This window comes from Etheostoma cragini, chromosome 16 (assembly GCF_013103735.1).
Source record: "Etheostoma cragini isolate CJK2018 chromosome 16, CSU_Ecrag_1.0, whole genome shotgun sequence".
NCBI classification, from domain to species: domain Eukaryota; kingdom Metazoa; phylum Chordata; class Actinopteri; order Perciformes; family Percidae; genus Etheostoma; species Etheostoma cragini.
The window spans coordinates 1,121,853-1,127,988 of NC_048422.1; the positions used below are offsets into that span (position 1 = coordinate 1,121,853).

General features: G+C 41.9%; 1 long non-coding RNA gene across 1 annotated transcript; it reads right to left on the reverse strand.

The window, feature by feature from the left end:
* Window positions 1–1,720: 1,720 nt before the first annotated feature.
* On the reverse strand, window positions 1,721–5,805 carry LOC117959538. The gene is made up of 3 exons (XR_004659957.1): window positions 5,793–5,805; window positions 5,644–5,648; window positions 1,721–1,826 (listed from the first exon to the last, which is right to left on the reverse strand). It is a non-coding gene; the product is annotated as an uncharacterized LOC117959538 (long non-coding RNA).
* Between the last annotated feature and the right edge of the window lie 331 nt (window positions 5,806–6,136).

Here is a 6,136-nt window from a genome sequence, read left to right on the forward strand (position 1 = left end):
CTTGATTTTGATTCATTTTTTTTGACATTCTGAATCCAATTTACCAAAGACAGTGAGTCATTTTAGAGTCAATTCAATTGTAGCTAGGATTCTGTCTTTCTTTACTTTTTATTTCCAAAAACGAAACTGAAGCTTGTTATTTGTCCCACCCCTTATTCAACTTTAAATAGTTCCTGTATATCATATATATTATGTAAATTAATACATCATGTATTTTATATTATTGTAGCAAGATAACAAATATACATGACATTTAGGATTTGTATTCAAAGATGAACTGCATTAACAAATAAAGCACGGTCACAAATACAGGCTGAGGACTAGTGGAATATCTATCCACTGGCGATATCTGTACGCTAATAAGTTGCGTGATTAATTTAGCATGTTCAAATGACTAACAGTATCTCTGAAACCCTCTTTAAGGGAACGAACACTAAGTCTACAGCCATGCTAGCTCAGAATAAGTTGTTAATGACTTACATAATACTTACGGAAATACATAATGATAAAATCATCAGAGACTAACAAGTGTTCATCTGCAGTCATTAAATCATAGACAAAACGTTTTTCATTCCAATCATCTTTAAAAATGGAAATACAATTGTTAGTAATCATTCGGATTTTACGCAAGAAATGTCAAAGCATCTCCAAAATTGTAATCTATTCCTGCTTTGGGGAACATGAACCAAATTATCACAATCCATCCAACAGTTAAGATATTTCAATGAATGCAGTAAAACCAAAAAGGTTTACTTCATTCTGGTGCTGCGGGAAAAGTTAAGGGACCAAAAAAATGAGTATGATACATCTTCTGGGGAAAATGAATGTCTATGCAAATTCAATGAGAATTTCTGAGGTATTTTAGCAGATGGATGCTTGCAATATCAGGAGATCCCAAAAAATCCATCTCGTCAAGTACTGCATGTGTGTCTGAACTGGCAGCTTCCCGAACCAACTAGGGTCCTGCGAGGAGCTACAGGCAGCTACAGGCGTGGTTTAGATGTGTGTGACGGGAGTTAAGGAACCTGGGCAACTTCGAGGCAAGGCTCACCCTTCAATAGCATTCACACACTACTATTGGCCAGGCATCCAAGCTCACGCAAGGTAACATAACCCGAATTGTTCAGGTCCCACTCGACCAATCAGCTATCCTAACCTCAACCACCCGAGGTCGATGTCTACCCTAATCGAGCTGCGTCTTAGGGCGGGATTCGCCTAGAAGATACATGGGATCCATGATGACACGTGACTGTTTGTTCAAAACAATGGCGGACATGATAGACCGATTTGCTAAAAGTTTATATGTGTGTGTGTGCGCCTCCTAGAAAAAGTCAGATTTTAAGTTTTTTTCAATATAGGAACTACCACCCGTGACCCAGAAGTGGAATCAGGTTCCTGCGGGAGTGCAATACAGACAGAGGTTCCAGCCCATGAAACTCAACACTTCCTACAAAGGTTTTGAAATAAAACCAGGAACAGGGGGGTCATGTCCTTTGAGCTGTTGCTGGGCTTTTAATGTGAAACATCTGTGAAGGAAGCTTGAACTTTCATTGACAGTAGCTTAACAGCGATGGAAAGAAATACAGAAAACAATATCTGTGTTAAGGCACCGACACACCAACCGTTGGCAGAACAGGCAGTCGGAGTGACAGTCTCCCCGAGTTGGTTAAAAAAATCCTCGATACACACCAAAGTCACGCCGACTCAAGTCTACTCTGAGCATGTGCGAGACGAAATACGTCTCCATGACAGCAGGCGGCGTTAATCTGTATTGTCGCCCAAAAAACGAAAACCAGCAGCAGATTGGACGAACGCGCCACGAGGGTCTTGGAATAACATCTCGTATTTTACAATAATAGTTCACCGAAGCATGTTTCTAAAAAAAAACCTTTTAAGTGAGAAGTAGGCCATGCAGTTGCTGAATCTCTTTATTTCAGATCGTTGATCGCATGGGTCACGCTGATCCTGCTCGTCATTTCCAGGTTAGCACTGCACCAATCGGATTGGTCATTGAGTCCGACTGCCCAGCCCCCGATTCAACGTGTCAAATCGGTCAAAACAACGGCACGGTACACACTGAACAGACTCGCGTCACTGACCTCGCCGGACTGACTATAATCTGGGTTGTGTATCAGCGCCTTTAGGGATGAGAAACAGAGCAGCAGATTGGCGATCAGATTTACTGTTGTATTGATGAAAATTGATTCTGTGGATATGGATATTAGCCTGAATTTATCAATAAGAGGAAGTTGGCATAAACATCATCAACATTATCTGACTGGAAAACAAGAAGGCATTTTGCCTGAACTATGATAACGTACTAATAAAACAAAGGAAAAGGACTAATGATGCTTAATAAAGTCCTTGTCTCTCGTCATGCGTTTCTTGAATATCCATTACGATATGTTTGTTGCTGATTGAGCACCATGTTGCTTTTGTTTCCTGCTTGGATATTAGCATCATCATTTCTGTTTAATGAAGCCAAATGCACCACTGACTGCCTCGTAGCTTTGGACCGGATGATTACATCTTTACTGCCCGTTGTAAAACGTACATCTGGTCTTTAAGTGCTATTCAACTGCAATCAGAACAGCCAGTACTTTCTTTTCTTTTTTTACTCATGAGTAAAGTAATGTGCCTTGTTTCAAGTTACTCTGACTCAGAGCAAAGTGCTTAAACTGATTTCATTTGACAGTTGAAATTGCATTCAGGTAAAGACTCATGACCATGAAAGACATGATTACGATATGACTTGTTACTGTAGTGTTGTTCTGGATGAGTGGTGGAGGGTGAGAAGGTTGGGAGACGGGACGTGAAGAGGAGGTGTGAACCTCTGGCATCAGCGGGGGGGCTTTTATTCATACCCTCTCATTGCCCAAGTGTGGAATAATGGGTCATTCCCACAGTAAATCTATTCGGCGGGCGCTCACAGACCATCACTTCCACATGGCTAAACACAATTAATGAGACAGCGAAAGGGTGTGATATAGGTGGGGTTACAGTGGAACAAGGATGGTGGAAGAAGAAAAGAAAAGGGTCAGGCAAGGGAGTTCAAATGGAATTACTGGAATTGTTGTAATGTAGAGAGCGCGGACTATACCTACTCTACCTGGAAAGTGTCCTGAGATAACTCGTCGGGATCTGATACTATAAATAAAATTGGATGTTGAACTATATACACATGTCAAAATGGAACATACAATTTACTAGTGTTTAAAGTCAAGTAAATGAAGGCACACTGTCAGAAAACCACAAATTTATTTAAATAAATGTTCAACCCCAATGATTAAATGGACTGTTTTTACATAGTGCTTGTCTGGTCTTATCGACTAATCACAGTGTTTTAACATAGTACAGAAACCATTCACCCTTTACACACATTCACGCACTGTGGCCGAGGCTGCCGTACAAGGTGCCACCTGCTCATCAGATACACACTCACACAGTAGGCACCGATGGCGCAGCATCAGGAGCTATTCAGGGTTTCGTGCCTTGCCCAAAAACCCAACGGTTCGGGCCTGGATCAAACCACCAACCTTGCGATCGGTAGGCGTCCGCTCTTACCACCTAAGCCACAGTCACAAAGAATTCACAGATGGGATGTGTGGTCCCTACAATTGACAAGTTGAGTCAATTTGTACACAAACCAATAAAAACGTATAACAATGTAGCATGTTGTAAGCATTTTGACCATCTGTCCACACTCATACAGTACTTTAGATCACTGTACACAACAGAGCTTTTGGAAAAAGCTCCTCTTTAATTCAATAGATTTTTGGAGTGAGTTTTTGTTAGGATGCCTGAAATAACGTCTGTGGTTAAGAGACTTTGACATGTTTTTGACAACTTAACATACATCCGTAAATACCATATTTATCAATTTTGAAGCCTACTAAGGCATTTGCGGAGTGGCAAAATGAGAAGTCAGATGTTGACGGGGATATTCCGATACTCCAAACACGCATACAATCCAAAATCTAATGGAAAAATCACGTTGGCTTTATGTTGAGGGAACCAGAGCGATGCCAACTTCAGGGTGGGCCTGCAAAAATACATCAACCCTGCAGTCATCACAGTTCATACTGTAGCGGGACAAGAATGTCTGCATCACATTTCATGGCACTCCATCTAATAGTTGAGACATTCCACTCAAAACCAAAAATGAGAAGCTTGTCGTGGCATTGAAATAAAAGTCAGAGGATTCTGAAAGTCATTTGGGGTAATTGTCTCGGAGTCATGAATGTCTGTATAACTTTTTTTTTGGACAATCCATCTTGTAGATGTGGAGATAAGTGAAAACCTTGACCCACTGGTGGTGCTTTTAAAGTCAGGGGATTACCAAATTCATTAGGTTTCTTTCCTCTGGGCATCATTAATATCTGCACCAAATTCCATCTATTAATTGTTGAGATATTTTAATCTGGACCAACTGAAAGAGCATCATTGCCATCCCTAGAGACACGTTGCTAGCGGATATTAAAACCAATAACAATGTAGCAGTTTCTGAAATAGATTGGATGGAAGCAGAAACAAGAGTGACAGACAAGCCATGCACAAACTAGGAAAGTGCATAGGTCTATCTGCAGTGGGCATGCTGTCTCTTTCTTGAGACTAAGATTTCCCTGGGACAAAAAAAAGCCCATAAGTTGCAACATAAACACTCCAATGATGCTATATTTATGATGATCTGGAGGATTGTGAAATGCAGGGAAATTCAATATAGTCAAATAAAAAAATTGCTGCCAGAGATCCGTTGCATACAGAGTTAATCTCTCCTCCTAAAGGCCTGAACTCTGTTGTGCAGAGAGACGGATGGGAGGACGAGGACAGGAGAGAGAACGGTTCACGCTGAGAGTGACCAGGCAATTTCTCCTCATCCCTAGTTACGCATCGATAGTGTTCTTCACAAGCAAAATGCACTGCAGGTCAGGGAACACACACACACGCACACACACCTTTCCAAGCGATGATGCTATGCTTCTTCACTGAGTCATGCACACGACATCCTGAATGTAGCAGACACACACACACACACACAGATATCACGTGGCCTCTCACATTTCAAAACTTGCTATCCAGACACCCTGTCACCCTCTGTGCTGTGTCCTGCTGAGGCCTCTGTCAGCCGTGACTGACAGGATGACAGGGGGACGCTGTTATGAGTCATGCCTGGGCTGGTGGCCTCACAGCTGGGTACCTCCAGCACCACACCTGGGTACACCGGCTGCCAGCCCCACCAGCCAATCCCGACGAGCGAGATGGGAGAGGCGAGCATTACTCACACAGAGAAGCTGGGATTCAAAAGAGATTATTCAAGATGGAAGGAGGATGTTTTTTTTGCGTTTAAAAAAAAAAGTGATGTGCATGCAGCGACAAACCAAAGACACAAAAAGGACCCAAGTGAAAAGTTTGGAGGGAAGTCAGTCAGAAGCCACGGACCTGTTTGGTTCAGAATGTAGGATTCAAGAAGCATTCTGTAAATCTAGTTTATAATGAATAATGTTTTATCAAACTGACTTTTATCACATTGTCAAACAAAATGCACCACTCAGTAGGATCTATGATTCTCTGATCAAGGGGAAAAAAACTTTCCAAAGGCACCTTTTGACTGCAGGAACTTTTTCAGAGACTGATCCCAAGAACCTGACCTCAATTTTGCCCACAGGAACCAAATTCCAATTTTGGGTCATATGTTGTGGTTCATAGCTTATTAGCATGTCACACAAAAGAACAGCTGATGGGTCAGTAGTTTTGCAGACATTTGGTCATAAACCAAAGTATTAGACATTTACTGCGTCTCCGACCTGGTGATGGAAAGTTCAAACCTTTATTACAATTCATCATGAAGGGGGATATGAATGACTATTTAGATTTTTGCCCTTATTCCGAAAGAAACGATATTCTATGCTGGATCTTTGTTGTTTACAGATATTAAAAGGTCCCATGGCATGATCATTTTACTTTCTAAGGTTCCCCCGGCCTGCCTATGGCCCCCCCAGTGGCTAGAAATGGTGATGGTGTAAACCGAGCCCTGGGTATCCTGCTCTGCCTTTGAGAAAATGAAAGCTTAGATTGACCGATCTGGAATCTTGCCCCTTATGAGGTCCTCTCTCCTCCTCAAAAGCTACAGATTCAG